A 19,957-nucleotide genomic window follows, 5' to 3' on the forward strand; every position below is an offset into this window, starting at 1 on the left:
CCATCTGGTCCTGGGCTTTTGTTTGTTGGAAGATTTTTAATTACAGTTTCAATGTCACTACTTGTGATAGGTCTGTTTATAGTTTCTAATTCTTTCTGGCTCAGTCTTGGAAAATTGTACTTTTCCAAGAATTTCCATTTCTTCATGGTTGTCCATTTTATTGGCATATAGTTGTTTGTAGTAGTCTGTTATAATCCTTTGTATTTCTGCACTGTCTGTTGTGATTTCTCCTTTTTCATTTCTAATTTTATTGATTTGTGTCTTCTCCCTTTTTTTCTTGATGAGTCTGGCTAAGGGTTTATCAATTTTGTTTATCTTCTCAAAGAACCAGCTTTTAGTTTTATTGATGGTTGCTATTGTTTTCTTCGTTTCTATTCCATTTATTCCTGCTCTGATCTTTATGATTTCTTTCCTTCTACTGACTTTGGATTTTCTTTGTTCTTCTTTCTCTAGTTGTTTTAAATGTTTATTTGAAATGTTTCTTGAGGTGAGAGTGTATTGCTCTAAACTTCCCTCTTAGAACTGCTTTTGCTGCATCCCATAGGTTTTGGGTCGGTGTGTTTTTACTGTCATTTGTTTCTATGTATTCTTTTATTTCTTCTTTGAGTTCTTCAGTGATCTTTTGGTTATTAAGTAGCACACTGTTTAGCCTCCATGTATTTGTGTTTTTTACAGTTTTTTTCCTGTAATGGATTTCCAGTCTTATAGCTTTGTGGCCAGAAAAGATGCTTGATATGATTTCAATTTTCCTAAATTTTCCAAGCCTTCATTTGTGACCCAAAATGTGATCTATCCTGGAGAATGTTCCATGTGCACTTGAGAAGAAAGTGTAATCTGTCACTTTTGGGTGGAATGTTCTATAAATATCAATTAGATCTATCAGGTCTGTTGTGTCATTTTAAAGCTTGTGTTTCCTTATTTATTTTCTGTTTGGATGACCTGTCCATTGGTGTAAGTGGGGTGCTAAAGTCCTCTACTATTATTGTGTTACTGTCAATTTCCCTTTCATGGTTTTTAGCATTTGCCTTATGTATTGAGGTGCCCCTATGTTGGGTGCATAAATATTTATAATTGTTATATCTTCTTCTTGGATTGATCCTTTGATCATTATGTAGTGTCCCTCCATATCTCTTGTAAGAGTCTTTATTTTAAAGTCTATTTTATCTGATACGAGTATTGCTACTCCAGCTTTCTTTTGATTTCCATTTGCATGAAATATCTTTTTTCCATCCCTTCACTTTCAGTCTGTATGTGTCACTAGGTCTAAAGTGGGTCTCTTGTAGACAGCACTGGTCTCCTGGCTCCTAAAAAAAGATGCCACCCAAGGCAGATGCCCAAAGAAAAATCTTTAGATTAGCTTTGAATAGGACATCAAAGTTACAGACACAAATTCAACTTTCATGACCTATAAGCCACCAGGAGTAATCAGCCATACAATGTAACTTCTGTGACCTCAAGTATTTGGGCATTGTTTATTGAATAATTCAATACATCACAAAATAATTGAAAGTGCTATTAAACACAAAACCTGAGGATAATCATGATATCCCTATTCTGTAAATAGTTCATTCTCACAGCAATGAATCTCTTTTGTGAATTATGATGCTGCTTTTGTATTTTTTTTCACCTATGTAGTAATCAACTAATGCTTGAAAATGCAACATTTAAAACTGAGGTGTATTGGCTTTATGTTATCCTATATGGATCTTTCTAAAAATAAACTGAGTGTATGCTCAGAGGAAGGAAAAAGACTGAAAGAAAGGCAAGAAATTAGCTTATTGATTACATGGGTTCCTGCAGTTATATGATGCATCGCCATGGAATCGATCTATTATGGCCTTTCCTTCTCTTTGCTTATTACTACATTGTTTACTGATTGAAGAAATAAATCTCTCATAAATATTGGAAAACCTATTAATCACAAAATCTAAGGGCAGTCATGATATCCCTCTTATCAAAAGAGTTCATTCTCACAGCAGTGCGTCTCTCCTGTAAACCATGATGCTGGGTTTGTGTTGATTTGTTTTGTATTGTTTTGATTTGTTTGTTTTTTTCCATCCGGGCAGTAATCAATTAATGTTTCATAAAATGTAACATTTATCACTGATCTGCATTGGCCTTACTTTTCCTGTATGTATCTCTCCAATAATACACTCAATGCACACACAGAGGGACAAAAAAAATAACGGAAACCATGACATGAAATTTATTACCCACATGGGTTCCAGCAATCATAAGGTGCATCACCATGGAATACTGATAGCTTAATCAGCTTGAACATGTCCATTTTAATCAGTAGAAAGCACAGTCAATGAAACAAAAAAGAGAAAGAAAAAGGAAACTGTATGGACATTGATGCTTTCTGTCCAAATTTAGAGTTCTCAATATTCACGAATTGATCACTCTTTCATAATGCAGAGATTTTTCTTATTCTACAATCAAAAATACCCTCAAACTTGAGAGTGCTCCAGAACAATAAAATTGAATCTTAATTATTCACATCTAAATGATGCTTGGAAACAGTTGACCTCCTAGGTCCATTTGTTATTAACGGTCCTAACTGATGGAAATATTTAGGATTGCTTCTTGCCGAACCCCATGTGTCCACAGTAGACAATAATGGACCTTTTCTCTTAATCTACTATTTATATATTTTGAAGTGTTCTATCACTGATCGATTAATAGTATGAAATATAAATTGAGTAATGCAAAGTAGGAGCATGATTTTATATATTCCGAACATTTGTCCAAGGGAAGAAATCAATGTAGAAAATGAAGTATGTATCCTTTCTTGGACCTCAGGATTCCAGATACTTATAGTTCCTTGGCCATGCCTCATCCTCTACCGAACATCATCGTTGGTCCCCTTGGGTCCAATTTTAGTTCATTCATTGATACATCACTATCAATTAACTCATTACATCATTGATATTAATGAAAGAAAGACACGAAAAAACAAAACCCAAGAACAGTATACCCACAAACATCCCTAATTTCTCTCCAATCACTATCACCATACATGAGATCTCTTTCCTTAATGTATTTCCAGTATCTAGATGATCACTTCATCAGCATAAGCTCTCATGTCTTGTTTTTAAATGGGCCATATCATCAACCCTTTAATATATATCGATGACTTTTGAGAATACAATGAAAACACTTAAATCAATTCCCCAAACCAAGGCAGAAACCTTGGCCATAACTCACCTGGGTCTCTGTCCTATAGCAACCTGAGAAGGAGAACCTTGATCACAATGGAGGCTGAAATCACCTTGTGCTTCTATTCTGAAAAGTACCAAACAGAGAAGGTGTCGACTGAGATTGAGACTTTCTCTCCATGGATAGGCAGATTTGTTGACTGATGCTTTCTTTGGCTCAATTAGCAAAACCAATGAAAAAGCATGAAGAGAAAGATCACATTTCTTTTGTATTGGACCTCAGAGTTCCAGACATGTATTATTCATAATCAGTGACTCATACGCTGGCATTTATCATCATCAATCCAGAAAAGATGACCTTCTCTTCATTCTGTATGTTTCACTGATGCATGCGCTAATTCACTAATGCCAGTTATGACCCTCTAGGGTTCGCAAAACTCAGTGAGGCCTTGATATCGCTCACTTGTCTCTATAACCATTCTCACATCATTATATCTCTCTCATATTTATTATCTGGTTTTTGCTTCACAAGAGTTCCTGTTTATCAATGGGATAAAGATGCCCTCCTTTAATTTTCTTTCATCCATTTGGTTAGCATAGTCATTACTTTTAGCGAAAGTGCCCACCCCCAGACTAGGAACTAGATGATGCTCACACAGGTCTCCTGGCTCCTACAACCATGATGCCATCCTAGGCTGGCCCTCGAGGACGAGTCCTCGTTTCTGGTCCAGTGCATCCATTCTGAGGAGTACAAAGCGAAGCGGAAGATAAAAATGGTGGAGACACTCCCCACTCATCCTTGCTTCCACATTCACATCGTTACTTAGGCTATCCCTAACATAGCAGGTATGTGAGACCTGTTGAAAAGGAACAACTTCAATCTTGCCTCTGCGCCAGAATATGAAGGTTGTCTACCACTTCCCCTGGTCCCCTTCTCCTTACCCTAAGTGGTAACAGTCATGTCCCATGGCTTTAAAATTGAAATCCAGGCTTTCCTTGACATATTAATGGTATATCTTGTTTCCACCCATATATCCATGAATAGAAATTGTTTTCCATCATTTTTCTTTATTTTAATTCATATATTTATGAAGAGGGCCTCAGTTTTTCATTTGCACAAACAAAATGAAAAGGCATGAACACAAAGACTGCAAAGGAGCCCCTCATTCATTCCTGACCTCAGCCCCTAGGGTCACTTCCAATAGGACAATGGACTAGATTCCATTTGCATCGGACCTCAGAGTTCCAGATATGTATTCATCATACACGACTGGTACGCCACCAGTAATCATCATCAATCCAATAGTGTCCCTCCTTCTCTTCATGTATTTCTACATTGTGTACTGATTAAGGCAATAAATCTCTCATAAATACTGAAAAGCCTATTAATCACAAAACCCAAGGGCAGTCATGATTTCCCTCCTCTCTCCATAGTTCATTCTCACAGCAGTGTGTCTCTCCTATAAATCATGATGCTGATTTTGTGTTGTTTTGTTTTGTTTTATTTTATTTTTTTAATTGGGGCAGTAATCAATTAATGTTTCATAAAATGTAACATTTATCACCGAACTGCACTGGCCTTTTGTTTTCCTATATGAATATCTCGAATAATACCTTGAATGCACACCCAGGCAGACAAAAATAAACGGAAACCATGACAAGAAATTTGCTTATTACTCACATGGGTTCCTGCAATCATAAGGTACCTCACCATGGAATACTGATAGCTTGCTCAGCTCAAATGTGTCCATTTTAATCAATAAAAGCACAGTCGATGAAACAAAAGAGAGAGTAAGGAAACTTATGAACATTGATGCTTTCTTTCCACAGTTAATGTTCTCAGTCATGAGGAACTGACCACTCTTTCATAATGAAGAGATGTTTTTTTCTACAGAAAATAATACCCTTAAACTTGAGAGTGGCCAAGAACAATAAAATTGACTCAGTTATTCACATCTACATGACTCTTGGCCAAACAGTTGACCTCCTAGGTCCAATTGTAATTAAGGGGCATAAGGGGTGGAAATCGCCCACGTGTGTCCACATTTGGCAATAACTGACCATCTCTTCTTAATCTACTATTTACATATTTTGAATGGTTCTATCATTGATCGATTAAAAGTATTAAATATAAATTTAGTAAACCAAACTAAGAGCATGACTTTATATATTCTAAACATCGGTCCATAGGAAGAAATCAAAACAGAGTACGTATCGTATCCTTGGCCCTCAGGCCAGTAGTCATCATCTATCCAATACTGTCCCTCCTTCTCTTCGCGTATTTCTACATTGTGTACTGATTGAGGCAATGAATCTCTCATAAATATTGAAAACCCATTAATCACAAAACCTAAGGGCAGTCAGGACTTCCCTCTTCTCTCCATAGTTCATTCTCACAGTAGTATTCTCTCCTGTAAATCACGATGCTGGTTTTGGGTTGTTGTGGTTTGTTTTGTTTTGTTTTGCTTTGCTTTGTTTTTTTCATGGGGCAGTAATCAATTAATGTTGCATAAAATGTAACATTTATCACCAAGCTACACTGGCTTTCTGTTTTCCTATAGGGATCTTTCCAATAATACACTGAATGCAACACAGAGGGACAAAAAAATAACGGAAACCATAACATGAAATTTGATTATTACTCACATGGGTTCTGGCAATGATAAGATGCCATCACCGTGAAATAGTGATAGCTTGCTCAGCTCGAATGTGTCCACTTTAATCAGTAGAAAGAACAGTCGATGACAGAAAAGAGAGAGAGAGAAAAGAAACTTTATGGACCTTGATGCTTTCTTTGCAGATTTAATGTTCTCAGTCATGGAGAATTGATCACTCTTTCATAATGCAGAGATTTTTCTTTTTCTACTCACCAAAATACCCTCAAACTTCACAGCGACCCAGAACAATAAAACTGACTCTTAATTATTCACATCTAAATGATGCTTGGCCAAAAAGTTGACCTCATAGGTCCATTTGTTATCAATGAGCATCAGTGGTGGTAATCTTTAGGATTACTTATTGCTGGAACACGTGTCCAATGTAGGCAATGATTGACCTTTTCTTCTTAATATACTATTTCCATATTTTGAACCATTCTATCACTGATCTATTAACAGTATGAAATCAGAATTGTGTAACCCAAACAAAGGGCATGACTTTATATATGCCAGACATCTGTCTATAGGAAGAAACCAATGGAGAAAACAGAGTATGAATCCTTCTCGGCCATCAGGCTTCCAGATACTTATGGTTCCCTACCCAGGCCTCATCCTATACCCAAACTGATCGTTGGTCCCCTTGGATCCAATTTTATTTCATTCATTGATATATATCAATTAAATCATTACATCAGTGATACTAATGAACAAAAGACATGAATACCCAAGACCCACGAATATCCCTAACTTCTCTCCAATCACTATCACCATACATGAGATCACTTTCCTTAATGAACTTCTAGGATCTAGATGATCACTTCTTCAGCATAAGCTCTCATGGCTTGTTTATCAACAGGCCGTCGTCAACCCTTTTATATATATTGATGACTTTTACAAATACAATAAAAACAGTTAAACCAATTCCCCAAACCAAGACAGGAAACCTGGCCATAGCTCACCTGGGTGTCTGTCCCATAGCAACCTGAAAAGGAGAACCTTGATCACAGTGGAGGCTGAAATCTCCTTGAGCTTCTATTCTGAAAAGTACCAAACAGAGAACGTGATGACGAGATGGAGACTTTCTCTCCATGGATCTGCCTATTTGTTGATTGATGCTTTCATTGGCTCAATTCACATAACCAATGAAAACCAATGAGGAGAAAGACCACATTTCTTTTGTATTGGACCTCAAAGTTCCAGTCACATATTATTCATCACCGATGACTCATGCTGGCATTTATCATCATTGATCCAGAAAAGATGACTTTCTCTTCATTCAATATGTTTCACGGATTCATGCGTTACTTCACTAATGCCAATTTTGACACTCTAGGTTTTGCAGAACCCAGCAAGGCCTCAATGTCGCTCACCTGTCTCTAGAACCATTCTCACATCATCATATCTCTCTCATATTTATTATCGGCTTTCTGCTTCACAGCAGTTCCTTGTTTATCAGTGGGATAAAGATGCCCTCCTTCAATTTTCTTTCACCCATTTTGTTAGCATAGTCATTACTTTTAGTGAAAACACCCACCCCCAGACTAGGAACTAGATGATGCTCACATGGGCTCCCATGACCAAGATGCCATTCTAGGCTGGCACTCGAGGACGAAGCCTCTTTTTTTGTCCAGTGCATCCACTCTGAGGAGTATGAATCAAAGCAGAAGATAAAAATGGTGAAGACACTCACCACTCATCCCGGCTTCCACATTCCCATTGTTATTTAGGCAATCTCTAACACAGCAGATATGTGAAATCTGTTGAAAAGAAACCAGTTCAATCTTGCCGGTGTGTCATATTATGAAGTTTTTCTACCCATTATCCTGGCCTGCTCCTCCTTACTCTAGTGGTAACAGTCACGCGCCATGGCTTTCTAATTGAAATTCAGGCTTTCCTTAATATATTAATGGTATATCTCGCCTCCACCCATATTTCCATGATTGGTAATTGCTGCCGTTAATTTTTTTTTATTCATATATTTATGAAGACAGCCTCAGTTTTTCAATTGTTGAACAGAATGAAAAGGCATGCATACAAAGACCACCAAGAAGCCCCTCATCATTCCTGACCTCTGCCTCTAGGGTCACTTCCCATAGGACAATGGACTAGATTCCATGTGCACTGGAACTCCTAGGTCCACTTGTTATTAATGGGCATCACTGGTGGCAGTCCATAGGATTACTTCTTGCTGAAGCACATGTGTCCACAGTAGGCAATAATTGACCTTTTCTTCTTAATCTACTATTTACTTATTTTGAAGGGTTCTATCTCTGATCGATTAATAGTATGAAAACTAAATTGAGTAACCAAAATAAAAGCATGACATCATATATTCCGAACATCTGTCCATAGGAAGAAATCAATGTAGAAAACAGAGTACGTATCCTTCTTTGCCGTCCGGCCTCCAAGTACTTATGGCTCCTTGCCGATGCCTCATCGTCTACCCATCTTCATCGTTGGTCCCCTTGGGTCGGATTTTACTTCATTTATTTATATATCTCTATCAATTAAATCATTACCTTATTGATACTAATGAAAGAAAGACACAAATACCCAAAACCCAAGAACAAGACCTGCGAATATCCCTAACTTCTCTCCAACCACTACCACCATACATGAGATCTCTTTTCTTAATGAATTTCCAGGATCTAGATGACCACTTCATCAGCATAAGCTCTCATGGCTTGTTTTACAATGGGCCATCATCAACCCTTTGAAATATGTCAATGAGTTTTGAGAATACAATGAAAGCACTTAAATCAATTCCCCAAACCAAGACAGGAACCCTGGACAAAACTCACCTGGGTCTCTGTCCCACAGCAACCTGAAATGGAGAAACTTGATCAAAATGGAGGCTGAAATTACCTTGAGTTTCTATTCTAAGAAGTACCAAACAGAGAAGGTGATGACGAGATGGAGACTTTCTCTCCGTGGATCAGCAGATTTGTTGCTTGATGCATTCATTGGCTCAGTTAGCATAACCAATGAAAATGCATGAAGAGAAAGATCACATTTCTTTTGTATTGGACCTCAGAGTTCCAGACACATATTATTCATCATCGACGACTCATACGCTAGCATTTATCAACATCGATCCAGAAAAGATGACTTTCTCTTCATTCTGTATGGTTCACTGATTCATGCATTAATTCACTAATGCGAATTTTGACACTGGGGTTCACAAAACCCAATGTGGCCTCGTTATTGCTCATCTGTCTTGAACTATTCTCACACCATTATATCTTTCTCATATTTATTATCAGCGTTTTGCTTCACAACAGTTCCTTGTTTATCAATGGGATAAAGATGCCATTCTCTCATTTTCCTTCACCCATTTTGTTAATATACTCATTACTTTTAGGGAAAACACCCATCCCCAGACTAGGAACTAGATGATGCTCACAAGGGTCTCCTGGCTCCTACGACCAAGATGCCATCCTAGGCTGGCACTCAAGGAAGAATCTTCATTTCTGGTCCAGTGCGTCCACTCTGAGGTGTATAAAGCAAAGCAGAAGATTAAAATGGTGGAGACACTCTCCACTCATCCCTGCTTCCACATTCACATCATTATATAGGAAATCCCTAATGTAGTGGATATACGAAAGCTTTTGAAAAGGAACCACTTCAATATTGCCTCTGCGCCAGAATATGAAGGTTGTCCACCACTTCCCCTGGCCCCCACCTCATTACTGTAAGTGGTAACACTCATGTGCCATGGCTTTCTAATTGAATTTCAGGCTTTCCTTGATATAGTAATCGTATATTTCATCTCCACCCAAATTTCTGTGACTGAAAATTGTTTTCCATCATTCATCTTTAGTTTTATTCATATATTTATGAAGAGAGCCTCAGTTTTTCAATTGTACAAACAGAATGAAAAGGCATAGACACAAAGACTGCAAAGAAGACCCTCATTCATTCCTGACTTCAGCCTCTAGGGTCACTACCAATAGGACAATGGACTAGATTCCATTTGCATCGGACCTCAGAGTTCCAGACACATATTCATTGTACATGACTCGTACGCCACCAGTAGTCAACATCGATCCAATAGTGTCCCTCCTTCTCTTCACGTATTTCTACATCGTGTACTGATTGAGGCAATAAATCTCTCATAGGTATTAATCACGAAACCTAAGGGCAGTCATGATATCCCTCTTCTCTCCATAATTTATTCTCACAGCAGTGTGTCTCACCTGTAAATCACAATGCTGATTTTGTCTTGTTGTGGTTTGTTTTGTTTTGCCTTGTTTTTTTCATTGGGGCAGTAAGCAATTAATATTTCATAAAATGTAACATTTATCACCGAGCTGACTGGCCTTCTGTTTTCCTATAGGGATCTCTCTAGTAATATACTGAATACATATACATAGGGACAAAATAATAATAGAAACCATGATATGAAATTTGATTATTACTCACATGGGTTCCTGCAATTATAAGGTGCCTCACCATGGAATACTGATGGCTTGATCAGCTCGAACATGCCCACTTTAATCAATAGAAAGCACAGTCGATGAAACAAAAGAGAGAGAGAGAAAGGAAACTTTATGGACTTTGATGCATTCTTTCCAGATTTAATGTTCTCAATCATGAGGAATTGGTCACTCTTTCATAACGCAGAGATTTTTCTTTTTCTACAAACAAAAATACCGTCAAACTTGAGAGCACCCCAGAACAATAAAATTGACTCTTAATTATTCACATCCACATGAAGCTTGGCCAAACAGCTGACCTCCTAGATCCATTTGTTATTAACGGTCATCACCAGTGGAAATATTTAGGATTGCTTCTTGCCAGACCACATGTGTCCACAGTAGGAATTAACTGACTTTTTCTTCTTAATCTACTATTTACATATTTTGAACGGTTCTATCACTTATCGATTAATAATATGAAATCTAAATTGAGTAACCCAAACTAAGAGCATGATGTTATATATTCTGAACATCTGTCCATAGGAAGAAATCAAAGTAGAAAACAGAGTATGTATCCTTCTTGGCCCTCAAATTCCAGATACTTATAGTTCCTTGCCCATGCCTCATCCTCTACCCACCTTGTTTGTTGGTCCCCTTGGGTTCAATTTTAGTTCGTTCATTGACATATCTCTATTAAATAAATCATTATACCATTGATACTAATGAAAGAAAGACATGAATACCCCAAACCCAAGAACAAGACCTGCAAATATCCCTAACTTCTATCCAATCACTATCACCATACATGTGATCTCTTTCCTTAATGCATTTCCAGGATCTAGATGATCACTTCATCAGCATAAGCTCTCATGGCTTATTTTTCAACGGGCCATCATCAACCCTTTGATATATATCGATGACTTTTGAGAATACAATGAAAACACTTAAACAAATTTCCCAAACCAAGACAGGAACCCTGGCCATGACTCACCTGGGTCTCTGTCCCATAGCAACCAGAAAAGGAGAAGCTTGATCAAAATGGAGGCTGAAATCGCCTGAGCTTCTATTCTGAAAAGTACCGAACAGAGAAGGTAATGACCGAGATTGAGACTTTCTCTCCATGGACCAGCAGATTTGTTTACTGATGCTTTCATTGGCTCAATTAGCATAACCAGTGAAAACGCATGAAGAGACAGACCACATTTCTTGTGTATTGGACCTGAGAGGTCCAGACATGTATTATTCGTCATCGATGACTCATGCACTGGCATTTATCATCATCGATCCAGAAAAGATGACTTTCTCTTCATTCTATATGTTTCATTGATGAATGCGTTACTTCACTAATGCAAATTTTGACACTCTAGGGTTTGCAAAACCCAGCGAGACCTCGATATCACTCACCTGTCTCTAGAACCATTCTCACGTCATCATATCTCTCTCATATTTATTATCAGGTTTTTGCTTCACAACAGTTCCTTGTTTATCAATGGGATAAAGATGACCTCCTTTAATTTTCTCTCACCCATTTTTTTTAGCTTAGTCATTACTTTTTGAGAAATCACCCACCCCCAGACTAGGAACTAGATGATGCTCACATGGGTGTCCGGGCTCCTATGACCAAGATGCCATCCTAGTCTGGCACTCAAGGAAGAATCCTCATTTCTGGTCCAGTGCACCCACTCTGAGGAGTATAAAACAAAGCAGAAGATAAAAATGGTGGAGACACTCTCCACTTATCCCTGCTTCCGCATTCACATCATTATTTAGGCAATCCCTAATGTTGAGGATATGTGAAATCTGTTGAAAAGGAATCTTCGATCTTGCCGCTGCGCCAGAATATCAAGGTTGTCAACCACTTCTCCTGACCCTCCTCCTTACCCTAAGTGGTAACAGTCATGTCCTTTGGCTTTATAATTGAAATTCTGGCTTTGCTTGACATATTACTGGTATATCTTTTTTTTTTAAACATCTTTATTGGAGTATAATTGCTTTACAATGGTGTGTTAGTTTCTGCTGTATAGCAAAGTGAATCAGCTATACATATACATTTGTCCCCATATCTCTTCCCTCTTGCATCTCCCTCCCACCCACCCTCCCTATCCCACCCCTCTAGGTGGTCACAAAGCACCGAGCTGATCTCCCTGTGCTATGCGGCTGCTTCCCACTAGCTATCTATTGTCTCCACCCATATTTCCCGTAACTGGAAATTGGTTTTTTTTTCGCTCACCTAATATTTTAAATTTTTTATTTGGGTATAATTCAGCATAGTTTTGGAAGCCCTAACCACTGGTATCAGAGAAGAAAAGAATTAAAAGTGATCCAAATTGGAAAAGGAAATGTAAAACTGTCACTATTTGCCAATGATATTATATTATACATATAAAATCATATATATGATACCGGAAAACTAGTAGAGCTCTTCAATGAACTTGGAAAAGTTGCAGGATTCAAAATTAATACACAGAAATCTCTTGCATTACTATACTCTAACAACGGAAGTTCATAAATAGGGATTACGGAAACAATCACATTTACCGTTGCATCAGAAAGAATAAAATAGCTAGGAATAAACCTTCATAAGGAAGCCAAAGACCTGTAATTAAGAAACTATAAGATGCTGATGAAAGAAATAAAAGATGACACAAACAGATGATGAGATATACCATATTCTTGGATGAAAGAATCAATATTCTGAAAATGGCTACATATCCAAAGATATCTACAGATTCAATGCAATCCTTATCAAATTACCAATTTTTTTTCAGAATTAGAACAAAAAACTTTACAATTTGTATGGAAATACAAAAGACCATGAAGAGCCAAAGCAATCTGGAGAAAGAAAAACAGATCTGGAGAAATCAGGCTCCCTGACTTCAGACTTTTCTAGAAAGCTATAGTCATCAAACAGTATGGTACTGGTACAGAAACAGAAATATAGATCAATGGTACAGGATAGAAAGTCCAGAGATAAACCCACGCACATATGGTCACCTAATCTATGACAAAAGTGGCAAGTATACATATACAATGGAGAAAAGACAGTCTCTTCAATAAGTGGTGCTGGGAAAACTGGACAGCTACATGTTGAAGAATGAAATTAGAACACACCCTAGCACCATACACAAAAATAAACTCAAAATGGATTAAAGACCTAAATGTAAGGCCAGATAGTGTAAAACTTTTAGAGGAAAACATAGGGAGAACCCTCTGTGACACAAATTGCAGCAAGATCTTTTTTGATCCATCTCCTAAACTAATGAACATAAAAACAGTAATAAACAAATGGGACCTAATTAAACTTAAAGGCTTTTGCACAGCAAAGGAAACCATTAACAAAACGAAAAGAAAACCCTCAGAATGGGGGGACATATTTGCAAACCAAGCAACTACAAGGAATTAGTCCCCAAAATATACAAACAGCTCATGCAGCTCTGATTCATTTTGTTGTGCAGTGGAAGCTAACACAACATTGTAAAGCAACCATGCTCCAATACATATTAATTTAAAAAATAATAAATAAATAACAACCCAATCAAAAAATGGGCATAAGATCTAAACAGACATTTCTCCCAAGAAGGTATACAGATCATTCACCTTTATTTTTAATTACATATGTATTTATAGATTCTCCCATTTTCCTATTTTAATAATAGAATGAAAAATATGAACACAAGACCAAAGTAAGCTCCTCATTTATTCCTGCCTATAGGATGCCTTCTTGAGTTGAGAATGGAATAGATTAATGTAATATCGGACCTCAAAATTCCAGACAAGTATTCACTTTATATCACTCATACTGATGAACAGAAATCATCATCGATCGAACATTGGTCCTTTTTCTATGTACACATTTTTTTTTGATTAAATAAAAAATTCACTAATTATTTTTAGCAGTACAATTCAAGAAAAAATACAAAAAGCCTTCATCTATATAGAATAATTATTACTTAAATATATATCTCATTTTAATACATTGTTTTCTATATATGTATTAAACCATATAGTGGATTTTATATCCATACTCAACACTGAGATGCAGTCTCCTTCTTTACTTATATTCCTCATTTCTTATTAAATACATTGAATTACTTTCATAAAACCATAGAGGAAAGAACTTCTACTATGACTCACAGTAATCTCCATCTCCTATTTCGCAGAGGCAAACCCATAGCTCATATCCATGGACGATTCTAAATCACGTCTAGTGACTTCGCTCTGAGGTGTACGCAACACAGAAGATGATAAAAATATTCAGACCTAATCACCACTATCTTTGTTTTCGGCATTTCTGTTACTCAGTATTTATGTTTTTATTACTTTTTCTCTCTAAATTTTTTACCTTGTTAAAAGAAAATCTCAGTCTTTTGTCTGAAGCAGAACAATTAAACTGACTCTTGCTTATGCATGTCTTTCTATCTAACCTTGGCCAAACAGGTGACCCTCACCCATTTATTTAATGGGCATCAGTGTTTTCAATATTTATTAACAGTATCTTTTGTCTCGCTTCACCCTGTTTTTCCTTATGTTCATCTATATTTGCTAAATGGTTCATTATAGATCTATTAATAATAACAAATCTGTCTATGAAATCCATACAAAAATGTGACCTATTTATATTCCTGTCATCTCTCTATAGAAACAGTTTCACCAGAAGGAAGAGACTACTTACGGTCTGGGTTGGACCTCAGAGTTTCAGACATGTTTTCATCATTCAGGACTCTTCCCGTCACAATCATCATCACTGTTCCATCACTGAGTCTCTTTTCTTCCATCATTTCTATATGGAAGAATAATAAAATAATATATGGTTCACTAAATATTCCAAGAATAACACCCTTCAATACCCCTAACCTCAGTTTACAGAATCATTTCCCATTAAGGGTCCATCTCTTCCAATTTTCGACCTCAATCCTGCCCATTATCAATTATTCAAAAGAATATTTCTTATATTTATCATTGAATTATGAGTAAATTTTTGATTAATACTTTTTACTCTTTTCTTTGTTCATTTCTATTTGTTTATTGACTAATTCAGTAAGTCACTCATAATAATTTTAAAATTATTAGTCACAAAACCCAAGAAGAGTCGTGATATCGCTAACTGTAAATAGATCATTCTCACAGCAACGTACCTCTTTTCAAATTATATGCTATTATACATCTATGCATTAATCAATTAGTGTTTAATGAAGGCCTATATTTATCACTGAGCTACACTGGCCTTCTGTTACTCTATATGGAAGTTTCAAGTAATACACTGAATACACAGGGGAAAAAAAATCACTGCAACTAAGACGAGAAATTTGACTATTACTCACATTTGTCTCGGTGCTTCTAATACAGAGATGTGATCATAAGGTGCATCACCATGGAATAACGCTTCATCAGCGCGAATGTGTCCATTTTGAACAATATGAAGCACAGTCAATGAGAAAAAAAGAAAATTTATCTCCATTGACTCTTGCATTGTACATTTCTTTTACCCAGTCATTTAGGAATTTATAACTTTTTCTTAATGTAGAAATTGTTTTCTCTTAACAGAAAGAACAAGCTCATACTTAAGACTGACTCAGAACAATAAAATTGACTCCTAATTTTTCAAGTCTATCTGGTATCTGGAAAAAGTGATGACACCCTTGATCCATCTATTTCATAATGATCATCAGTGCTGGAAATTTTTATTAATATTTCTTGTCTCATCATAGATGTTCATAATGAGAACATAATTTATCTTTTCTTTGTAATCTATTATTTATGTAACTTTAATAGTGCTCTCATTGATCTAGTAATAATTTTAAAACTTAATCGAAGAACTTGAAAATTATACATTCCTAACATCTGTCCATAGGATCAAATAAACATGAAAATAGAGTATGTATTGTCTTGGACCTCAGGGTTCCAGATACTTATTATTCATCGTCTGTGCCTCAACCTCTACCAATCCTCATCATTGGTTCATTTAAGCCCAATTTTAGTCCATTCATTTATATATTTGTATCAATTAAATCATTACTTCATTGATAGTAATAAAATAAATATATGATTAACAAAAGCCAAAGAACAAGACACTCGAATATCCCTAACTTCTCTCTAATCATTACCAAAAGAGATTACAACTCTTTCATTAATGAATATCAATGTTATACAATATCAATTTTTTAAAAATAAATTTATTTATTTATTTTTGGCTGCGTTGGGTCTTTGTTGCTGCGCTCAGGCTTTCTCTAGTTGTGACAAGTAGGGGCTACTCTTCATTGTGGTGTGCGAGCTTCTCATTGTGGTGGCTTCTCTCGTTGCGGAGCACAGGCTGTAGGCACACAGGCTCAGTACTTGTGGCTCGTGGGCTCTTGAGCACAGCTCAGTAGTTGTGGCACACGGGCTTAGTTGCTCTGCAGCATGTAGGATCTTCCCGGACAAGGGCTGGAACCCGTGTCCCCTGCATTGACAGGCAGATTCTAACCACCGCACCACCAGGGAAGTCCCTACAATATCAATTAATCAGTATAAGGTTTCAGGTCATATTTATCAATGGGCCATTATTAACCTGTTGATTAGATTTATTACTTTTTAGAATACAATGAAAACACTTAAGTAAATTACCCAAACCAAGAGAGGAACACTGGTCATTGCTCACCTGGGTCTCTGTCCTATACCAACCTGAAAATGATAACCTTGATCACAATAGAGGCTGAAATCACTCTGAGCTTCTATTCTGAAAAGTACTAAACAGAAGGTGATAAAGATTGAGACTTTCTCTCCATTTGTCCACATGTTTGTTTATTGATTCTTTCATTGCTTCAATTATAATAAAGAGTGAAAATGCATGAAGAGAAAAAAGACATTTCTTTTGCTTCGGACCTCAGAGTTCCAGAAAGTATTCATTGTACATGACTCATATGCCACCAATGGTCATCATTGATCCAATACCATACCTCTTTTTACTCATTCATTTCTATATTACTTATTGTTCAATTCATAATTCAGTAATTATAATTTTAAAAATGGTTATTCATTGGAACCACCAAAGAGCTTAGAAATCTCTAATATATATTTAGAATCATCCTTGTGTCAACATCTTTCATTAATTACTCTCATTTTTCATTTTATGAATGAATCAATATAATACTTCATATTAATCCCATATTTCACTCTGGGCTATTTGAATTTCATTGATTATATTTCACAACTTGCAATAATACAGTCAATAGCTTTAAATAAAATATTGAAACTAAGGTCAAAATTTGTCTATTACTCACATGGTCTCCACAGTCCTAACACGTGAATGCAACCAGAGCTCTCAGGACCACAGAAGAATCCTTCAACCAGCTGAAGTGCTCCCATTCTAAGAGGTACAGAGCAGAAAAGATGATAAAAAATTTCAGACCTTATCTCCATTGATCCTTGTTATCCACATTTCATTTATTCATTTAGGCATTCATTAATTTTTCATAACATAGTATTTTTTCTCTTAAGAAAAGAAAGCCTTAAACTTGAGACTGACCCAGATCAACAATGTTGACTCTTACTTATCAGTGTCTGTATGATCCTTTCAGCAAAAGGGCAAAACACTTATTCGTTTATTGCTTAAAGGGCATGAATGTTTTCTATTTAATTAATAATATTTCTTGCCTGACCACATATGTTCCTAGTGAACAATGCTTTGCCTTCTTCTTTTTATGTGTTTTTTTACATTTTTTAATGGCTATATTGCTGATTTATTATTAATAATATGTATAAATCTATTAACCCAGAATAGGAATATAATGTTTGTATATTCCTAACATCGACCCATGGGGTCATTTATAACAGAAGATAGGCTAGATTTTGCGTTGTGTGGAATCAGGATTACAGACACATGGTATTCACCATATATGACTCCTATGCCTCAAGTCATGGCCAATGGTCCAGGAGAGGCAGTTTTCTCTACTGTCCTCTACATTCGTTTATTAATTAATTCCCTATTATTTAAATAAACATAAATCAGGGACTTCCCTGGTGGCCCAGTGGTTGAGAGACCACCTGCCGATGCAGGGGACACAGGTTCAATCCCTGGTCCAGGGAGATCCCACATGCCACAGAGCAAGAAAGCCCATGCACCATGACTACTGAGCCTGCGCTCTAGAGCCCGCAAGTCACAACTACTGAGCCCGCACACCCTAGAGCCCTCATGCCGCAACTACTGAGCCCATGTGTTGCAACTACTGAAGCCTGTGCGCTCTAGGGCCCGCTTGCCACAACTACTGAAGCCGCATGTGTAGAGCCCATTCTCCGCAACAAGAGAAGCCACTGCAACGAGAAGCCTGCACACCACAATGAAGAGTAGCTCCCACTCGCCGCAACCAGAGAAAGCCCGTGCGCAGCAACGAAGACCCAACAAAGCCAAATAAATAAATAAATAAATCACACAAAAAATTATGTGTAAGAGTCTTGAATATCCCTAACATTTATCTATACAATCATTTCCCCTGAAACCCAACTCTTTCATTAACTGAACTCAGTGTTTCATATATGGATTAATCATATTGTTTTGTACCAATGGTATTTGACATTAGCATGCTTGGACTTTTTTATTATATTTAATTTTTTAAATAATACCTTTTAAAATAATAATTTAAAAAAAATACGGCTCAATCCAAGACAAGAACATTGACTACTACTCACATTGTTCTCCATCCTCCTAACACAGATGCAACCATAGGGCTCCTGTCCATGGAAGATGCTTAAATCAGCTCAAGGGCATCCATTCTGAGAAGTACAGGTCAGAGCAGATAATAAAATATTGAGAATTAATCTCCATTGATCCTTGCTTCTGCATTTCATTTTTAGTAACTTAGACAATCATTAATTTGGAGTATGTTTATTTCATTTTCTCTTAAAAAAGTGAACTTAAAACTTGTCCCTGACACAGAAAATGAGCAGTGACTTACAGTAAGTAACCTTACTGATTACAGTAAATAATCTTACTATTGTCTGTATTATTCTTAGCCAAAGATTTAACAGTTATGCACCACTTGTTTCTCTTTGGACTTCACTGTTTTCAAATTTATTAACAGTATTTCTTGCATGACCACATATTTTTATAATTGGATAAGGATTCACCCATTCAGCTTTATTTATTTACATATTTGGTTTTTGATTATTTCATTTCTCCAATTATAAGAGTAAAGTGAAAATGCATGAATGAACACAAAGAATAAACAAGATCCTTGTATATTCCTGACTTTTATCTATAGGATCTTTACAGAGTTAATGCATTAGATTTCTTTTTGCTGCACCTCAGAGTTTCAGACACATATTATTTATCATCCTTGATTCAAATCATCAGTCATCATCACTGGTCCAGGATTGGCTCAATTTCTCTTTGTTCATTTCTAAATTGTTTATTAATTCATTAATTCACACTAATCATACAGTAACTACTCTTAAGCAAACCACCCAAACCAACATGAGAACTTTGACTGACAGTGGTCTCCATGCTTCTAATGTATAGATGCAACCAAAGAGCTTGTGATCGCGGAAGATGGTTAAATCCCTCAAGGGTGTTCACTCTGAGGAGTATAGAGCAGAACAGTTTATAAAAAAAAAAAAAAAGTTAGGACCTTATCTACATTGGTCCTTCCTTTCCACATCACTTACTCCAATTTTTTAGGTATTCATTAATTTTTCATTATATATACACATTTTCTTTATTAACAAAGAGAACAACCTCAACCTTGCAACT

General features: G+C 36.5%; 14 non-coding genes across 14 annotated transcripts; all 14 read right to left on the bottom strand.

Annotated features, from left to right (window-relative positions):
• Positions 1 to 1,364: 1,364 nt before the first annotated feature.
• LOC132506158 (small nucleolar RNA SNORD113/SNORD114 family) lies at positions 1,365 to 1,436 on the bottom strand. Its single transcript, XR_009535733.1, has one exon. It is a non-coding gene; the product is annotated as a small nucleolar RNA SNORD113/SNORD114 family (small nucleolar RNA).
• Positions 1,437 to 2,791: 1,355 nt separating this feature from the next.
• LOC132506174 (small nucleolar RNA SNORD113/SNORD114 family) lies at positions 2,792 to 2,866 on the bottom strand. The gene has a single exon (XR_009535742.1). It is a non-coding gene; the product is annotated as a small nucleolar RNA SNORD113/SNORD114 family (small nucleolar RNA).
• Positions 2,867 to 3,430: 564 nt separating this feature from the next.
• LOC132505957 (small nucleolar RNA SNORD113/SNORD114 family) lies at positions 3,431 to 3,505 on the bottom strand. Its single transcript, XR_009535645.1, has one exon. It is a non-coding gene; the product is annotated as a small nucleolar RNA SNORD113/SNORD114 family (small nucleolar RNA).
• Positions 3,506 to 4,388: 883 nt separating this feature from the next.
• LOC132505962 (small nucleolar RNA SNORD113/SNORD114 family) lies at positions 4,389 to 4,460 on the bottom strand. Its single transcript, XR_009535648.1, has one exon. It is a non-coding gene; the product is annotated as a small nucleolar RNA SNORD113/SNORD114 family (small nucleolar RNA).
• A 2,536-nt stretch (positions 4,461 to 6,996) lies between these two features.
• Positions 6,997 to 7,069, bottom strand: LOC132506007 (small nucleolar RNA SNORD113/SNORD114 family). The gene has a single exon (XR_009535674.1). It is a non-coding gene; the product is annotated as a small nucleolar RNA SNORD113/SNORD114 family (small nucleolar RNA).
• A 1,769-nt stretch (positions 7,070 to 8,838) lies between these two features.
• On the bottom strand, positions 8,839 to 8,913 carry LOC132505936 (small nucleolar RNA SNORD113/SNORD114 family). The gene has a single exon (XR_009535630.1). It is a non-coding gene; the product is annotated as a small nucleolar RNA SNORD113/SNORD114 family (small nucleolar RNA).
• Positions 8,914 to 9,793: 880 nt separating this feature from the next.
• LOC132505952 (small nucleolar RNA SNORD113/SNORD114 family) lies at positions 9,794 to 9,865 on the bottom strand. Its single transcript, XR_009535643.1, has one exon. It is a non-coding gene; the product is annotated as a small nucleolar RNA SNORD113/SNORD114 family (small nucleolar RNA).
• A 1,581-nt stretch (positions 9,866 to 11,446) lies between these two features.
• LOC132506066 (small nucleolar RNA SNORD113/SNORD114 family) lies at positions 11,447 to 11,521 on the bottom strand. Its single transcript, XR_009535694.1, has one exon. It is a non-coding gene; the product is annotated as a small nucleolar RNA SNORD113/SNORD114 family (small nucleolar RNA).
• A 2,465-nt stretch (positions 11,522 to 13,986) lies between these two features.
• On the bottom strand, positions 13,987 to 14,060 carry LOC132506168 (small nucleolar RNA SNORD113/SNORD114 family). The gene has a single exon (XR_009535740.1). It is a non-coding gene; the product is annotated as a small nucleolar RNA SNORD113/SNORD114 family (small nucleolar RNA).
• An 853-nt stretch (positions 14,061 to 14,913) lies between these two features.
• LOC132506126 (small nucleolar RNA SNORD113/SNORD114 family) lies at positions 14,914 to 14,985 on the bottom strand. Its single transcript, XR_009535717.1, has one exon. It is a non-coding gene; the product is annotated as a small nucleolar RNA SNORD113/SNORD114 family (small nucleolar RNA).
• A 1,134-nt stretch (positions 14,986 to 16,119) lies between these two features.
• On the bottom strand, positions 16,120 to 16,194 carry LOC132506045 (small nucleolar RNA SNORD113/SNORD114 family). Its single transcript, XR_009535688.1, has one exon. It is a non-coding gene; the product is annotated as a small nucleolar RNA SNORD113/SNORD114 family (small nucleolar RNA).
• Positions 16,195 to 17,088: 894 nt separating this feature from the next.
• Positions 17,089 to 17,159, bottom strand: LOC132505917 (small nucleolar RNA SNORD113/SNORD114 family). The gene has a single exon (XR_009535624.1). It is a non-coding gene; the product is annotated as a small nucleolar RNA SNORD113/SNORD114 family (small nucleolar RNA).
• Positions 17,160 to 18,069: 910 nt separating this feature from the next.
• On the bottom strand, positions 18,070 to 18,143 carry LOC132506177 (small nucleolar RNA SNORD113/SNORD114 family). The gene has a single exon (XR_009535743.1). It is a non-coding gene; the product is annotated as a small nucleolar RNA SNORD113/SNORD114 family (small nucleolar RNA).
• A 1,362-nt stretch (positions 18,144 to 19,505) lies between these two features.
• On the bottom strand, positions 19,506 to 19,578 carry LOC132506111 (small nucleolar RNA SNORD113/SNORD114 family). Its single transcript, XR_009535712.1, has one exon. It is a non-coding gene; the product is annotated as a small nucleolar RNA SNORD113/SNORD114 family (small nucleolar RNA).
• Positions 19,579 to 19,957: the final 379 nt, after the last annotated feature.

Source organism: Lagenorhynchus albirostris, chromosome 1 (assembly GCF_949774975.1).
Source record: "Lagenorhynchus albirostris chromosome 1, mLagAlb1.1, whole genome shotgun sequence".
Taxonomy (NCBI): Eukaryota; Metazoa; Chordata; class Mammalia; order Artiodactyla; family Delphinidae; genus Lagenorhynchus; species Lagenorhynchus albirostris.